An 18,855-nucleotide genomic window follows, 5' to 3' on the forward strand; every position below is an offset into this window, starting at 1 on the left:
CAATCAATCAATGGTTCTAAGTTCTTACTTTGTGCAGAGCACTGTACTAAGCAATCAGGGAAATACAATATGACAGAATTAGAAGACACATTCCCCGCCCATAGTGATCTTACAGTCTTCTCAACCTTTCACCTTCTGATAAAAAGAGAGAGGATCAACAGCAACTTAGTCCCTACCTCTAAGTGAATGATTCTATTTTACATTAGGAAATAAGCTCTAGATACCAATAATGTCAATTCTGTAGTCCTCACTTACATCTCCTAGAGCTTTTCCATGGGAACTTTTTATCCAAGCCCAGCACCAAATATACCACCCAGAAGGTTCTTGGAGAATAACAAAATGACTCATTGGTGTTTGTATGATTATACAGCACATTTCAGAAATATCATCCAAATTCTGTCAACCAAACTCTGCCTTCTTGTTGTCAAATCTATGGCTAAGAATTTCCTGATGAGAGGAAGATGAAATCTGGAAAATAGAGGGGTGTTGCTAAGGCATTTCTTATTCATTAACAAAAACTATTCCCCCAAAATGATCATGACAACAATTCTGTAGAACCCAGGAGAAGCAGCGTTGCCTAATGGATAGAGCCCAGGCCTGGGAGTAAAGAAGAGCTATTCCCAGCTTTGCCACTTGTCTGTTGTGTGACCTTGAGCCAGTCACTTCAGTTCTCTGGGCCCCAATTCCCTCATCTGTAAAATGGGGATTAATAATGTGAGCCCCCTGTGGGACATGGACTGTGTCCAACCTGATTAGCTTGTTTGTGCCTCAGGGCTTAATAAAGTGCCTAATAAAAACTTGACAAATACAGTAAAAAAACAAGAACCATATTCAGCTTTGGTACATCACTTTTCTTCCTGTGCTGATCTTAATTAACCCATTTTGAAAAAGCATTCATTTGGTTTAATGAGATTGTGTGAGGCAAAAGTGTCAAACGCATATGTTTATCATATATATCCTAAATAATAATAATAATAATGATAATGAAGAGTCAAGAAAGGATAGGATAAGTGCTTGGATCAGCATAGTAGCAGTTTGGGTGGAGAGAAAAGGGCAGATTTTAGAGATGATGTGAATGAAGGTAGAAGCAACAGGATTTGGTGACAGATTGAATATGTGGGTTGAATGCTGATGTTACAAGTCTGTGAGAAAAGGAGGGTAGTGGTATTGTCTTCAGTGGTGGCGAAGTCGGTGGATAGGCAGGCTTTGGGTTGGAAGATGAGAAGTTTTGTTTTGGAGATGTTAATTTTAAGGTGTCATCCTTGTAGAGATGTCCTGAAGGCAGGAGGAAATGCAAGATTGCAGAGAAGGAGAGAGGTCAGGACAGCAGAGGTAGACTTGATAATCATCAGTGTAAAGATGGTAATTTAAGATGTGGGAAGGAATGAGTTCTCCAAGGGAGCACATGTAGGTGGAAAATAGAAGGGGATCCAGAGTTGAGCCTTAAAGAATCCCCACAATCAGAGGGTGGGAGAGAGAGGAGGAGGTTTTTGTGAAAAAGACTGAAAAGGAGAGAAATGGGAGAACCAGAGGAGAGCAATGTCAGTTAAGCCAAGGTTAGCTAGTGATTCAGGGTCAAGAGCAGCTACTTAGACTGTGAGAATGTGTTAAACCTGATGATTTTCTATCTATCCCAGCGTTTAGTGCCAAGCACTGCACTAAGCCCTCATTTCCCCTACTCTCTCTCCCTGCCTTACCTATGCACCTTGCTCTGTAATCAAATACATCAATCAGTGGTATTTATTAAGCACTTATTGTGTGCAAAGCACTGTACTAATTGCTTGGGAGCACACAATTCAACAGAGTTGGTAAACATGTTCCGTGCCCACAAGAAGTTTACGGTCTAGAGGAAGAAACAGGCTTTAAAATTAATTACAAATATGTCCATAAATGTCATTAAGCTGAGGGTTCGTCGAATATCAAGTGCTTAGGGGGAACAGATTCAAGTGCATTGGCGATGCAGAAGGGAGCGGGAGTAGGGGTTGAGTTGGGTTAAGGCCTCTTAGAGATGTGAATTTAATAAATATTTGAAGGTGGGGACAGTGGTATACCCTCTAAGCAATTGATATTCACCCCATCTTGGGATCCGCAGCACTTATTTATTTTATCTATTTAAACGTTCGTAAATACTGAAAGCTCGTTGTGGGCAGGGATGTATCTGTTTATTGTTATTTTGTACTCTCCCAAGCACTTAGTACAATGCTCTGCACACAGCAGGGGCTCAATAAATGTGACTGACTGACCTGTAAATTAATGTCATCTCCCCTTCTAGATAATAAGCTCCTTGTAGGCTGGGATTGTTTCTACCCACTCTGTTGTTTTGTATGGCTTAGTGGAAAGAGCAAGGGCTTGGGAGTCAGAGGTCATGGGTTCTAATTCTGGCTCTGCCACTTGTCAGCCATGTGACTTTGGGTCAGTCCCTTAACTTCTCTGTGCCTCAGTTGCCTCATCTGTAAAATGGGGTTTAAGACTGTGGGTCAGTCACTTAACTTCTCTGTGCCTCAGTTACCTCATAGGTAAAATGGGGTTTAAGACTGTGGGTCAGTCACTTAACTTCTCTGTGCCTCAGTTACCTCATCTGTAAAATGGGGTTTAAGACTGTGGGTCAGTCACTTAACTTCTCTGTGCCTCAGTTACCTCATCTGTAAAATGGGGTTTAAGACTGTATCTACCCCAGTGCTTGGCACATAGTAAGTGCTTAACAAAAATTATTATTAAATATCATTATTATTATCACTTTTCCAAGTCCCTGTCTAACATGGGGCTTGACTGTAGATTCTAGACTGTAAACTCACTATGGGCAGGGAACATGTCTACCAGCTCCATTATATTTGTCCTTTCCCAAGTGCTTAATATAGTGCTCTGTACCCAGCATGCACTCAATAAATACCTTCAATCAGTGATGTTTATTAAACATACACCAGGTGTCAGACAGTTTGCAAAGCATTAGGGGAGGTCCGAAATAATCAGATCGGACATCATCCCTATCCCACAGGGACTCACAGTATAAAAGGGAGAGGGGAATTGGTATTCTATCCCCCTTTTAAATATGCTGAAACTGAGGCACAGAGAGGGTCAAGTGACTTGCCCTAGGTCACACTTGCAGGGAAGTGATGAAGCCGGAATTTCAACCTGGGACTCCTGACTTCTAGTCCTCTGCTCCTTCTACTAAGCCGTTAAGGAAACAATTTTGTGGCTAAAAGAACATAACTAGTGAGGCCCTAGGAGTATTTGCCACACAGTACTTGATGGGAACAGTAATTCTTACAATCCAGTATTCTGTCTTCGATAGCAGCAAGGTCATTTTATTTCTAGTGGCCCCTCAAGGACATAGTGATTATGAATGTCATAAACTTTCTTTTAGATTATGAGTCCCAGGAGGGACAGGGACTGTGTTTAATCCCCATCTGTGTATTTTCTCCCAGCACTTAGTACAGTGCCCTGTATAACATAAGTGCTTCACAAATGCCCTCTTACCTGAGCCTTCTAACATTCAGGCATTTCCCTATAATATCTATCACTTTACCTCTTCATTACCATTTTACTCCCAAACGTGCTTGCATTTGACTCCTCTTGAACTGATTGATATTTTCAGCTTTCCTGTGGGTCCAAACTTCTGTTTTTCTTAATTCCTGCTTTGTGAAGGAGCATTTTCCCTGGTGTATTTAGAATCTACTGCTTCTACGTTTAGTTTGCTCCCTGAGCCTGTTATTGTGAAATGGGATGAAAAATAATTGAGGAAGCTAACTGGATCAATTGCTGCAATTCCCCAACTCCTAATAATAATACTTTTGTGGTATGCATTCAGTGATTACTTTGTGCCAAGCACTGTACTAAGTGCTGGGGTCGATATCTCCTATCTGCCTATCTCCCCGTCCTCCCCCTCCCCATCCCCCCCGCCTTACCTCCTTCCCCTCCCCACAGCACCTGTATATATGTTTGTACATATGTATTACTCTATTTATTTATTTTACTTGTACATATTTATTCTATTTATTTTATTTGGTTTATATGTTTAGTTTTCTTGTCTGTTTCCCCCTTCTAATCTGTGAGCCCGCTGTTGGGTAGGGACCATCTCTATATGTTGTAAACTTGTTCTTCCCAAGCGCTTAGTACGTACAGTGCTCTGAACACAGTGAGAGCTCAATAAATGTGATTGAATGAATGAATGAATACATTGTAAGCGGATCGGACACGGGGCTTGACTGTAGAATCTAGACTATAAACTCACTGTGGGCAGGGAACATATCTACCAACTCTCTTATACTGTACTCTCCCAAGTGCTTAATATAGTGCTCCGTGCACAGTAAGCGCTCAATAAATACGATTGATTTATTGGGGCTTGCAGTATTTTGCCAGTAGAGACCTTTTTTATGGTATTTAAGGGCTTACTGTGTGCCAGGCAGTTTACTAAGCTCTGGATACAAGCTAATCAGGTTGAACACAGTCCATGTCCCACATGGGACTTACTGTATTAATCCCTATTTTATAGGTGAGGGAACTGAGGCACCGAGAAATGAAGTGAGTTGCCCATGATCACACAGCAGACAAGTGGCGGAGCCAGGATAAGAACCCAGGTCCTTTTGACTCCTAGACCTGTGGTCTATCCACTAGGCAATGCTGCTCTGGGGATGACTGGGATTAAAGCACAAATATCATATCCCTATTTCTGTCTCTAAAAATTGATCTATCTGCCTATCTCTTTAACTAGCAGGAAGCTAGGCTGCCTATATCTCTGCCTGTGAGCCCAGTTTGAACTAAATGAGTGCAGCTGAAGCATTGTGTGTCTCTGTGCAGGGTATTTCCTCTCCATGTACTAGTGGGATGGTGTTCAGTGCCATTAAGGAGAGGGAAAAAGAGGAAAGCCTCCGAGGGTCAGATCAGGAGGGCAGGGAGGAGGAATAGGGGGAGATTAACAGAGCAGGAAATGGGGGAAAAAAAAGTGGAGAAACTGAAAGAGATAATACAAAAGTAAGCCAACATAAGAAGGTGAAAGGCTCAGAATTTATCCAAGTCTCTGATACTTTGCAATCAGTGTCAAAGAAGGAGAAAATGAAGAGGCCAACAAGGTCATATCAGTGGGCTGGGTAAGAAAATCATGGAGGAAAAAAGAAACAGAAAACAGATAAGGGAACTAGAATAAACAAAAGCAGAAAGTACAAAATAAAAAGGAAAGGGCAGGAAAAGGGGCAGAGAACAAAAGGGGCAAAAACCAAAGATATATGAGAAAGGTAGAAAGCAAACTGGGCAGAAAGGGAGGGACAGATATAGTAGTAGTGGTATTTAGTGAGATCCCACTGTATGTAATGCACTGTACTAAGTGCTTGGGTAGTCCAGCACAGGTCAATCAGTCAATCAATTGTATTTATTGAGTGCTTACTATGTGCAGAACACTGTACTGAGCACTTGGGAGACTACAGTATAACAATTAACAGACACGTTCCCTGCCCACAGTGAGTATACAGCCCAGAGGGGGAGACAGGCGTTAATATAAATGAAGAATTTACAGATATGTACAAAGGTATGAATGGGTCATGCACACCTAACCATTGTGTGTAAGTGTGTCCATACAGAATATGGTCTATAGAAGTGGGGTGACACATCAAAATCAATCCATGGTATTTAGTGAACGTTTACTGTGTGCAGAGTACTGTGCTAAGCACTTAGTACAGTGCTGTGCACCAGGAAGAGCTTAATAAATGCCACTGATCATGTCTTGTCTTATGCTGTTAAGTTGTCTCCGACCCAAAGCGGCTCCACGGACACATCTCTCCCAGAATATACCACCTCCATCTGCAATCCTTCTGATAGTGTACCCATAGAGTTTTCTTGGTAAAAATATGGGAATGGTTTACTATTGCCTTCTTCTGTGCAATAAACCTAAGTCTCCACCCTCGACTCTCTCCCGTGCCACTGCTGTCCAGCGCAGGTGAGTTTTGACTTGTAGCAGATTGCCTTCCACTCGCTAGCCACTGCCCGAGCTAGGAATGGAATTGATATGCTTCTGCTTGACTCTCCCTCCCGTAGCCCAGACTGGTAGAGTACTGGAAACTCTCCAGGTGTGATCCTGAGAGGAGTCGATTATGTACATTCCCATAATTTACAATAACATCTGTCTTCCCCTCTTTACTGTAAGGTCTTTATGAACAAGAATAGTACTCTCCAAAACTCTTAGAACAGTGTTCTGTACACAGTAAGTGCTCAGTAAATACCATTTTTTGAGTACTCTACTAAGTGCTTGGGAAAGTACAAATTAATAGAGTTGGTATATGCTATCCCCACCCACAAAGGTCTTTCAGTCTGCAGGGGAAGACAGGCATTAAAATAAATTACACTTAGTGGAGAAAAAGGACTATGGCTAATGTTTTATGGATTTAAATGGGTCATTTTCAAATAGGCTACTTTGTATTGATATGAAATAGCCTAGGCACAAGTGTTTGGTTTTCAAACATTTTTTGAGAAGTGAATATTTATCTGGTGATAATTGAAAATGTGTGGACTGTAGTGTGAGGTAGAGGATATCTAAGTGTTGTTCAACCATTTACATAGGGTGAGATGCTATCTCATCAGTGAGATTGCTGGGAAAAGCAAACCCAACCAAATAAAGAGAAGTACGGGATATCTTTCATTCTCTTTTCCTTTGTAAGTACTTTGGAGTTACTCAAGCACACCAAAATACACAGACATTAGTAAGAAATGTTCTAGCAATTAAGTAGCAGTTTGTGTCAAGATTTGTTTCTACTAGTCTTTAGAATCTGAGTCCCGGCCACAAGGATGAGTGATGTCTCGTACAAGGCTTTTCAGAGACGTGACAGGCTAGAGATAAAGGAGAAATATTGCAGTTTAGGAGGAATAAGGGGTTTCCTTAATTCTAATGAGGTTCCTCTCCTATGGTCCTTCAAGGTTCTCTCTTGTAAATGGGCACAGATCTCCAGTGGGGACTAGAGAGAACACAGTGCTGAACTCATTGTGGGAAGGGAATGTTTCTATTTATTGTCATATTGTACTCTCCCAAGGACTTACTACAGTGTTCTGCACACAGTAAGCATTCAGTATATTCGATGGAATGAAAAAATGAATGAATGAATAGAACAGGTTTCTGCATCCGAGAGTCAACTAAGATATTAAGCCTAAGTCAGCAGGAAGTCAAGACACTCTCCTTTTATCATCTGTAGCTAACCACAAAGCCCACTGAATGAGTTTATCCACCAATTAAGCAATGGTACTTACTGAGTGTTCGCGATGTGCAGTGCACTGTAATAAGCACTTGGAGGAGTATAATTCAACACAATTAGCAGACACATTCCCTGCTCATAGTGAGCTTCAGTCTAGAGGGTGAGACAGTCAACATAAATAAATGAGTAATTTATGTATAATTCTCGGTGGAAAGAGCACGGGCTTTGGAGTCAGAGATCACGGGTTCAAATCCCAGCTCCGTCAATTGTCAACTGTGTGACTATGGGCAAGTCACTTAACTTCTCTGTGCCTCAGTTACCTCATCTGGAAAATGGGGATTAAGACTGTGAGCCCCCCGTGGGACAACCTGATCACCTTGTAACCTCCCCAGCACTTAGAACAGTGCTTTGCACACAGTAAGCACTTAATAAATGCCATTATTATTATTTTTATGACCTGTGGGGTTGGGGTGTGGTGAATATGAACTGTCCAAGGATCATAGATCCCAGTACATAGACAACAAAGAAGGGAGAGTGAGCCAGGGAAAAGAGAGTTTACTCGTGGTAGGCCTTTTGGAGGAGATGTGACCTTAGTAATGATTTGAAGGTGGAGAGAGTATTGGTTTGGTGCATACGGAGGTAGGGGAGGGAGTTCCAGGTGAGCAGAAGGGAGTGGGAAAGAGGTAGGTGGTGAGATAGACATGATCAGGGCACAGTGAATAAGCTGGCACTACAGAAGTGGTTTGGGCAGGCTGGGATGCAGTAGGAGATCAGTGAGATGACGTAGGATGGAGTGAGCTGATTGAGTGTTTTTAAGCCAATGGTAAAGAGTTTTGGTTTGAGGCAGAGGTGGATGGGCAGTCATATGAGGTTCTTGAGGGTTATTATTGTGTATCTATACAGCATTACATTTAAATGACTTCCACAAAGCCCAAGAAAACTGGAAGTTTATTCAATAGTTCTAAGCTTATCCTGTTTCAGCAAAGTCCTACATAAATATGCAAGACTGAGAACAGAAAAGCCAGAAGTAGTGCTCTATTTGAGCAGATTAATGGTTCTTCTAGCCTTAACATTCTTTCTCTGCCAGTGTCAGCAAGCATGCAGTGTAATGAAATGAAATCATTTGGAACATTTGGAAAGTCTGCCCAAGTCCAATCAACTGATAGTATTCATTGAGTGCTCACAGTGTTCAAAGCACTGTACCCAGTGTTCAGGAGAGTAAAAAGGAATACAGTTGGTAGACACAATCCTTGCTCTCACAGAGCTTACACTATGTCAACAATATAATATTGGTAAAAAACAAATGTGATCTACATTTTTATCCTACAATTAAAGGAACTCAAAATTGCCATGTTTTCAAATATCTGAATAGAAAATCCTTGCTAAGTTACACTGCTCCTTTGACGTTCACTAAGTCAGCTGTTTGCTTACTAGTTCTTGGTGGGCAAAGAATATGTCTACCGACTCTATTGTACTGCACTTTCCCCAAGCACTTAATCAAGGGCTCAGCAGACAGTCAGTGCTGCATAAATATCATTGATTGATCGAAACCCTTCACAAGCTGGCCTGATGTAAATAATAATAATGGTATTTGTTAATGCTTACTATGTGCCTGGCACGTACTAAGCACTGGGGTAGATACAAGCAAATCGGGTTGGACACACAGACGCTGTCTCACCTAGGGCTCACAGTCTCAATCCCCATTTTGCAGATGAGGTAACTGAGGCAGAGAGAAGTGAAGTGACTTGCCCAAGGTGACACAGCAGACAAGTGGTGGAGCCGGAATTAGAACCCATGACCTTATAGTTCTAGTTTTTATGTTAGCGTGCTGAAATTGAAAGAAGCTCATTGTGGGTAGAAAAAGTGGCTGGCAACTCTGTATTGGCCTCTCCCAAGCTCCTAGTACAGTGTTCTGCACACAGGAAGTGCTCAATAAATACGATTGATTGTCTTCCTGAATGGCCTTTGATCAAAGTGCATTGGGGCACCATCATGGGTAGCACTAGAAGCCCCATTTATTCCTCCCACCCCCATCTTTTCTTCAATACGTAAAGCTGCTATTGTCTTTGGTGGCTCACAGTCATTTAAGGAAACTTGCTAAAGAACCAGACTGCTTGTTGTCATTCCCAAACTGACACTAAATAATTAGCCTTCTGTGAAGCCTTTGTAGTGCTAAAAGCTAAAAATGTTCATGGTGCAGAGCATACTAATAATAATCGTTGTGGTGTTCATTAAGCATTTACTGAGTGCCAAGCACTACACTAACTGTTAGGGTACATATGAAATAACAGGATCCGAAACAGTCCCTGTTCCATTTAGGAAGGTTCACTGGTTAGCAGGGAAGGATAGGTATTTTGGTCCCCTTTCTACAGAGGAGGAAACTGAAGCACAGAAAAGTTAAGTGACTCGCCTAAGGTCTCTCAGCAGGCAGGTGGAAGAATTGGGATTATTAGTCATTCATTCAATCTTATTTATTGAGCGCTTACTGTGTGCAGAGCACTGTACTAAGCACTTGGGAAGTACAAGTTGGCAACATATAGAGACGGTCCCTACCCAACAGCGGGCTCACAGTCTAGAAGAGTCAGGTCCTCTGACTCCTAGGCATGAAAGAGATCTCTGTGAAGGAACTTCTGGTTCACTGATACTGCAGCATCCATGGCCCTCTTTACCACTGGGGCTTAGTTACAGTCTGTGAGCAGCCTCCGGTAAAATGCCTCTTTACATAATGAATAATCAGAGCACAAATAGAGAAGCAGGGTGGCCTAGTGGATAAGAAAAAGTCAGAAGGACCTGGGTTCTAATTGCGGCTCCACCACTTGTCAGCTGTGTGACTTTGGACAACTCACTTAACTTCTTCCCCTCCTTCCTCTCCCCTTCCTCCCCCTTAACTTCTTCCCCTCCTTCCCCTCCCCCTCCTCCCCCTCCCCATCCCCCCCGCCTTACCTCCTTCCCCTCCCCTCAGCACCTGTATATATGTATATATGTTTGTACGTATTTATTACTCTATTTCATTTGTACATATTCTATTTATTTTATTTTGTTAGTATGTTTGGTTTTGTTCTCTTTCTCCCCCTTCTAGACTGTGAGCCCACTGTTGGGTAGGGACCGTCTCTATATGTTGCCAACTTGTACGTCCCAAGTGCTTAGTACAGTGCTCTGCACACAGTAAGCGCTCAATAAATATGATTGAATGAATGAATGAACTTATCTGAGCCTGTTACCTCATCTGTAAAATGAAGATTAAGACTGTAAGCGGGACAGGAACTGCGTCCAACCCGATTGCCTTGTATCTACCTCAGTGCTTGGTACCATGCCTGTTAAGTAGTAAACACTTAACAAATACTGCAATTGTTACATAGGCGATTCAGGAACATTAGGGTGTTTTGTCAGCCATAATTATTACTTTATGTAAACATGAAATCATTTTTCTTACCTTTTTACTTAAATGTTATCTGTGGTAAGAGGCATGTCCAAATCTTGAGAAAAAGTGAAGAAAACTTCACTGAATCCCAGAAGACTGTCTATAATATTGTAAGCATCTCGGGAGCAGGAAATCTGGAGTTTTGCTTCACTTGTTCTCTCCCATGTGCTCAGTTCAGAGCTGTAGACTCAGGAAGGGGCAATAAATACCAATGATTGATAAAAGGCTCTTTCCCGTGTTCAGGTGACTTAGAGAAGCAGCGTGGCTCAGTGGAAAGAGCACGGACTTGGGCGCCAGAGATCATGGGTTCTAATCTCGACTCCACCACTTTGTCAGCTGTGTGACTTTGGGCAAGTGAATTGACTTCTCTGTGCCTCAGTTACCTCATCTGTAAAATGGGGATTAAGACTGTGAACCCTATGTGGGACAACCTGATTACCTTGTAGCCCCCCCCCCCCCCCCCCCCCCCGCCCAGCGCTTAGAACACTGCTTGGCACGTAGTAAGCGCTTAACAAATGCCATCATTATTATATCTTGGATTTGTTTCTCCATAAAATTTCCTTCACTTTCTGAAAGCACTCAACTTGTGCTGTCCGAAACAAACCAAGTTGAGGTGACTCCTACACGAGGGTGCACTATAAAGACGAAATGTTTCTGAAGTCTTGTGTCTTAGGAATGATAAATCCCAATTTTACAGTGAGTAAAGTCAGGAAATGATCATACCATACTTCTTCTGTAACTAGTGGCTTACACTACTTAGGAGAAAATTCAAAGTCCCATAAAATAGATCAGGATGACACGTAAAGTTGGGGGAAGATTTGAAGAGGGATAAAATCCCTGTGAAGGGCTAAGGGATTTAGAATACACCCCCTCCTCATTTCCCACATCTTTCCAAAAAATGGGGTGACCTTCATGACTAACAAAGACTGTTAACCTGAAAATGGGTCAGGCAACTTTTGTGGGGTAACTTATCAGCATAGTTTTAATGAGTGATGGTCTTTGTTGTGGAAAATGAGTAATCTTGTGGTTGCGCCTTAAAGAGTGTTAAAAAAAACATATTACTGGAAGGAAATTAAAAAAGTAATATGGACAACTTTTTTCTGATTGAGCAGATAGATAAATGTGGCATGCAGGTATCAAAATGCAATTAATTTTGCCTCCACAATAGGTCTTCTCTTCATAAAATGCATATGAATAATCTTTGACTCTGGAAACTTGATGGAGATAAACAGATGCATATTTAATAGCACTTGGGGAAGCTTTTCTCCTCTACAATTTCTACATGATTCTTTTGAAGCATGTGCTATTTAGAATTTAGATTTGGGGCTTGAATGCTCCTCCAGTCATTAGTGTAGGATGAGTGGATCTTATATAGGCTCACAGCTTCCATGTGAAAATCCCATGAATGCCAAGAGTTTGGAGCATAGAAGACTACTACCTTCTCCCCCCACCCCTGCTTTTTTTTTCCTGGTAGGGATGGCCTGTCAAATCAAGAATTCATAGGAGTCCAGAGACTTGGTTTCTGAAAGTTCACTAAGGCTTCCAGGGATGTCACACTAAAAGGTGTGCTCCCAAGCAATAAATAACTTTAATCTGATTTAGTCCCTTAATCTGGCATCAACAGGCAGAAGCTGGAATACTCCCCAATTTCCAGATATTTTTACCTGGCATTAAAACTTTAAAGCCCGAGCCCCCCGCCAAATGAAGGCTTACCAAATCACTGGAGTCTTTCTGAGAAAATGATGGCTTCGCCACTGTTGTGATTCCCCTTCAGCGGGGAAATAGATTTTAGCAATTCAACAACACTGTTGGCAGCAGTAGGGAGGGAGGGCCCAAACACGCTCAAAGTTAAATTTACACCTAGTTATTTTCCATTGAAAAGTTGGCCCTGTATCTTCTTGGTGTTCCTGGAGCAAGAAAAAGCCTCTTTTATTTTGATGAGTTAGAAATGGCAGAGTGATGTGATAGCTAATATATTCATTTTCTTACATTCAAAGGGATTTTTAAAGCATAGGAGATGTACAGAGAAATTTAAAATTGAGCTCTGCAGTGGTTTGAAATAATTACATTTTGTATATAATGTTGCATATGCCACAGATAATGGCATATCTATTTGCTAAGCATTTACTATGTGTCAGGCACTTTACTAAGTGCTGGGGGCAGGAAGTACAAGCAAATCAAGTTGGCCACGGTCCCTGTCCCACATGGGGCTCACAGTTTCAATCCCCATTTTACAGATGGGGCACAGAGAAGGGAAGTGACTTGCCCAGGGTCACCCAGTGGAGTAATGTTTAGAACCCATGACCCACAACTCCCTGGCCTGTCTATCCACTACACCATGCTTGAAAGGGAGATTTATTTATATCCCGGTGAGGAATTCAGTAGCGAATAGGTTGGAGAAGGCAGGAAACCTTCTGAGAAAATGGCAGTTCAGTGAAACTTGCTTGCAAAGCACTCACAGAACTGAATCCTCAGCTTTTCTGAAAAATGGAATCAGTTGTAGAATGGAAGATTGGTTGTGTAGTAGTGTATGGCTTCAGCTAATCATGATCATCATCAATGGTATTTATTGAGTGCTTTGTGTCTGCAGAGCACTGTACTACATGCTTCAATCTTATTTATTGAGTGCTACAGTGTGCAGAGCATGCTACTAAGTGCTTGGGAGAATACGTTAAAATAGACTAGTTCCCTGTAGTGAAATTATCTTGAGGAAAACCGCTGTACTTTGAGGAGTGCCTTTTACCTACTGCTTGATGTTATAACTAAAAGAAGCAGCGTGGCTCTGTGGAAAGAGCACTGGCTTTGGAGTCAGAGATCATAGGTTCAAATCCCGACTCGTCCAATAGTCAGCTGTGTGACTTTGGGCAAGTCACTTCACTTCTCTGGGCCTCAGTTACCTCATCTGTCAAATGGGGATTAAGACTGTGAGCCCCCCGTGGGACAACCTGATCAACTTGTAACCTCCCCAGTGTTTAGAACATTGCTTTGCATATAGTAAGCACTTAATAAATGCCATTTAAAAAACAAAAAACTAAAAGGCAGATCTCTTTGGGGTTGTGCTTTAGTCTTTGGCTCAAAACAAGCCTTGCAATGATGTTCATTAGTGAACATGACATGAGGATGATGTCATTTGGTCCCACGCCCAAAACTCATCAGTCTGAGCAGAGATTTGGAGTCCTGTTCATGATTTGCCATTTTACGTTTGCGAGTCAAATATTCCAGCTGACCAAACTTAAATGCATTTTCTCCATCAAAAATGATGCTTAGAAACCTACGCTCTCCAAGAACTGTTATTAAGAAGCTCATGGAGTAGGGAGGGGCTTGTAAGAATAGAAAAAAAAAATCATAAGCAGGGCTGTGAGGGAAACAGTGAAGAAAAGAAAGCCACACCAGAAAATAGGCCGAAATGCAAGCAGAAACTGTGCACGCAGTAATTCTCAACAGGACAACCTATAGGGAATCACTGAAAGTCAATGAAAATCTCAGCAGTGGTCAGCAGTAGAAATGAGCCTGCAGACACCTTGAAAAGACAAGAATGGTGGGGACAGAAACTTGTAATATGCTACCATCTTGATTTTCCAACCTCCAGATAACTGAATCTCTTCTCTAACACAAAAGTCAACTGGAACCCCTAATAACAAACAGTAAGCATCCCTGCTAATCCAAAACGTGGGTTTTCCAAGATTTCAGGTGTCCATTTGGGAATGCCTGATTGTTTTGTGTGCTCTAGTGTACAAAGGGCCAATACTGGTTCCTGGAGAATACTGAAGAACATTCTTAGATCTGGTTTCAATTGTGAGAGTGAACGGAGAAGGGGAGCAAAATTTCTTCAGATAATTCAGCCACTACCGGCTTTTGCTTGAATTATCCATAAAATTGAATCAATCTTCCACTTCACACTCACCAAGGAAACACCCCCTGAAAGGGTATGGTGAAATTTAGTCCTCTGAAGATCAAATAACACTTCAGTTCAAAGTGATTGTCTGCCAGATTTCTGGTTTCGTCCAGGAAAATTAACTGCACTAAAGCATAACTCCTTTGAGTTTTCTGGGTTCTAACACGAGTCCTGTTCTCCCTGCCACACAGAAGAAACAGCCTGGCCTAGTTGATAGAACTAGATCTGTCATGGTCATGGGTTCTAATCCAGCCTCTGCCACTTGTCTGCCACTTGACCTTGGTCAAGTCACTTCACTTCTCTATGTCTGTTACCTCATCTGTAAAATGGGGATTGAGACTGTGAGCCCCATGTGGAGTAGGAACTGTGTCCAACCCAATTCGATTGTATCCATCCCAGCACTTAGTACACTGCCTGGCACCTAGTAAGTGCTTAACAAATACCACCATTAATATTATTAGATTGTGATCCCATGTGGGACAGGAAATGAGTCCAACCTGACTGTCTTGTATCTAGTCCAGAACTTAGTGGAGTGCTTGGCACATAGTAAGCATTTAACACATACCACAGTCATTATGAATTAAAGTGATAAAGGTAAGCTAAAGATGATAGCCTGAATCTTTAATGCTAGCTTGGTTTTCTTTAGCACTTTCACTCCCAAAGCACTCTCAAAAGAAATGACCTGGTGCCATCCAGGAACTAATGTCTCCAATGTTTATTATTATTATTATTATTATTATTATTAATTATTATGGTGTTTAAGTGCTTACTTTGTGCCAAACACTGTTCTAAACACTGGGGGAGATAAAACCTTATCAGGTTGTCCCAAGTAGGGTTTACAGTCTTAATCCCCATTTTACAGATGAGGTAACTGAGGCATAGAGAAGTGAAGTAACTTGCCCAAAGTCACAGAGCTAACAAGTGGCAGAGCCAGGATTAGAACCCATGACCTCTGACTTAAGCCCACGCTCTTTCCACTTAGCCACGCTGCTTCTCCTAGATGTACATGTTTAGATTTAGTAGGTGATAGTATGGTAGGAATTCAGGTCCAGAATGCTTCATTTCAGCATTGGACCTAGGAAACATTCAGGTCTCTGAAAAGTTGTTGCCTCCATCCAGTTGCAGCCTGCCATTTTTTCCTAAGATTCCAGTTTCACTCTGGGCTGTTTCCTGACCCTTCAGGCTGCTTTAAAACACTTTTGGGAGCTTCATCATTCACAGTGCAATGCATGCGTCTAATGTCAAATAAGAGATTGCCAACAATTTCACCTGACCCTCTTCCCTTACTGCTAGAAATTTGAAAATGAAGTGATGGTTTTGTGTCCTCTTGTAGCTTTTCTGGACACTCTGCCAGTGAGTCAGCCACTTCCTTAAAAGATATCTGGACACTCTGAGAAGCAAAAAATATTTGAGAGCTTCAAAACCTCCAAAACCAGCATTTATATGTGAGGGGACAAAATGCCCCCTCACATATAAATGCCTGTTTTGGAGGTTTCAATCTATTGACATGTTTTAATGATGATAATGGTAATCATGATAAAACAAATAGTAATAATGGACATGGTATGTTCTAAGCACCTACTATGAATGTGCCAAGCACTATGCTGAACACTGGGGTAGATACAAGATAATCAGACTGGCACTGCCTCTGCCCCATGAAGGGTTCACAGTCTGGTAGGGGGAACTGGTACTTTATTCCCATTTCACAGATGAAATGAATAGCAACTGACCTTTTTTTTTTTCTGGAGATGAGCAGACACCAGGATTCATCAGAAAGAAAAGGGCCTTTTATGTCAGAACTCCTTAAAATTCTACCCTCAGCTCCCCCTACTCTGCAGTCCTATTCTCTTCTCCCCCATTCCTCAGTTCGGCTGACCAATAAAACCTGGTTTAGAGCCCATCTCCCTTTTTTTCCCTTTCTTACTAAAGGGGAAGGGCTCTATCATTCTGACATCAATAGTACTTGAGAAGCAGCGTGGCTTAGTTGAAAGAGCAGAGGCCCGGGGGTCAGAGAGTTGGGGGTCTAGTCCTGATTCTACCACTTTCCTGTATGGACAAGTCGCTTAATCAATCAATCAATCAATCGTATTGAGTGCTTACTGTGTGCAGAGCACTGTACTAAGTGCTTGGGAAGTACAAGTCGGCAACACATAGAGACAGTCCCTAGCCAACAGCGGGCTCACAGTCTAGAAGGGGGAGACAGAGAACAAAACCAAACATACTAACAAAATAAAATAAATAGAATAGATATGTACAAGTAAGATAAATAAATAAATAGAGTAATAAATATGTACAAACATATATACATATATACAGGTGCTGTGGGGAAGGGAAGGAGGTAAAATGGGGGGGATGGAGAGGGGCTTAACTTCTCTGTGCCCTGGCTTTCTCTTCTGTAAAATGGCAAGTCAATACCCGTTCTCCCTATTACATGGTCTGTGAGCCCCACGTAGGTTGGGGACAGTATCCAACCAAATTAACTTGTCCTTACCCCAGTACGTAGAAAGTGGTTAACAAATACCACAGTTATTAGGAACAGCTTAGACTCTACATATGCCAGGAAGGCTTTTAGCACTTAGAACAGTGCTTTGTACATAGTAAGCACTTAGTAAATGCCAATATTATTATTATTTTGCTCCTAAGACACATATAATTAAACAAAGTATTTAACAAATACAAATGAGCTAAAATGTAATTTGCAAACATTTTTTAACAAAAACCCCTAAAGCATCAGCTAGCTAACCTTGAATGTCTTCACAACTGCACCCAGGAGAAAGAGGAGCAAGCTTAGCTCTAATAGTTTATAGAGGATTGCCAGTCACACACTGATTTTAAGACACACACACACTTTCTCTTTCTTTCTCTCTCTCTCATATTGATAACATCTCACCTTCTGTAGTGTGAAGCCTGTAGGACAGACCTCTATCCAATGGTGAAATATCCTGCTGAGTGTTAATATAGGATGAAAACTTGGTGTTTTGATTTTTTTAAAAAAATTTAAGATCATCCCAATTCTCACCCTGTTTCATACACCATGCAGAATCAAAGGAAGTTAGATGAACAGAAAGAACAGAATTACAGAGGGCAAATACATCATCCTTGCTGCTGGTATGTAAGGTTTGCCCTCCTGTCCTTACTGCTCATTTTAGCCTTGATTATAAACAACTCAGAATCCAAAGTCAGTTCTCATTTATGTAACTTTCTTCTGCGTCAGCTTGAATATATTTCCCCACACTGGGATGAATAACTCCTCTCCCTAATGAGAAGTGTGAAAATATTACTCTTTCCCAGCATCCTATGTTTGATATTGACTCCATCCTATAAGGGAATTGCAGGTATACTCAGAATGGAATACCCACAAAATAATTGATTGATTAGCCCAGAAAACAGGCTGCCCACGGTGTTTTGTGTTAAAAATGGAAATGTTGGCACACCATCCCGTTTAGCATATCTTTCCTTTCCCTCTTGCGCACCTCGATGTTGGGGTGGCATGGGAGATTAGTTAATTCCCCTGGAATTGTCAAAATCCAGGCTACAAATCCTAGAGTGCTGTTGGACCTCTACTGAGCATGCTTCAGGCCTGAAGTGGAAGATGAAGCATTGAAAATTAGCACCTTTCTGGGAGTCAAAGGACCTGGGTTTTAATTCTGGCTCTGTCACTTGTTTGCTGGGTGACCTTGGACTGTGTCCAGCCTGATTAGCTAGTTTCTACCCCAGCAATTAGTACAGTGTCTGGAAAAAAGTGCTTAATTCCATAAAAAAAAGGGAATACAGCCTGAGTTGTGTGGAAGGGCTGTGTGTCATAGTGGAAGTAGCCGGGGACCTGACAGGAAACCTGGGTTCTAATCCCTGTTCTGTTACTTGTCTGCTGTGTGATCGTGGATAAGTCACTTAATTTATCTATGCCTTAGTTTCCTCATTTGTAAAATGGAGATCCCTTACCTGTGTTCCCTCCCCATTAGATTCTGAGCCTTACTTGGGACAGGCCTGTGCCTGACCTGATTATCTTCTATCTACCCCAGTGCTGAGTAGTCCTTGACATATGGGGAAATGCTTAACAAATACCACAATTATTAATGATGATGATGATGATGGCATTTGTTAAGCACTTACTATGTGTGAAGCACTGTTTTAAGTGCTGGGGGTGGGGATACAAGGTGATGAGGTTGTCCGACGTGGGGCTCTCAGTCTTAATCCCCATTTTACAGATGAGGTAACTGAGGCACAGAGAAGTTAAGTGACTTGCCCAAAGTCACACAGCTGACAAGTGGCACAGTCGGATTTAGAACCCATAACCTCTGGCTCCCAAGCTGGTGCTGTTTCCACTGAGCCGTATTAATCATTATTAGACATTAGAGTAAGCT

The 18,855-nt window shown here is 41.8% G+C and overlaps 1 protein-coding gene and 1 non-coding gene across 2 annotated transcripts in view; one reads left to right on the forward strand and one right to left on the reverse strand.

Moving 5' to 3' along the window:
* POU6F2 (POU class 6 homeobox 2) overlaps positions 1–18,855 on the forward strand; it is a 440,175-nt gene that overhangs the window by 387,266 nt on the left and 34,054 nt on the right. The gene's annotated exons all lie outside the window — the stretch shown is intronic.
* LOC119924740 lies at positions 5,940–6,077 on the reverse strand. The gene has a single exon (XR_005449436.1). It is a non-coding gene; the product is annotated as a small nucleolar RNA SNORA7 (small nucleolar RNA).

This window comes from Tachyglossus aculeatus, chromosome 2 (genome assembly GCF_015852505.1).
Source record: "Tachyglossus aculeatus isolate mTacAcu1 chromosome 2, mTacAcu1.pri, whole genome shotgun sequence".
Classification (NCBI taxonomy): Eukaryota; Metazoa; Chordata; class Mammalia; order Monotremata; family Tachyglossidae; genus Tachyglossus; species Tachyglossus aculeatus.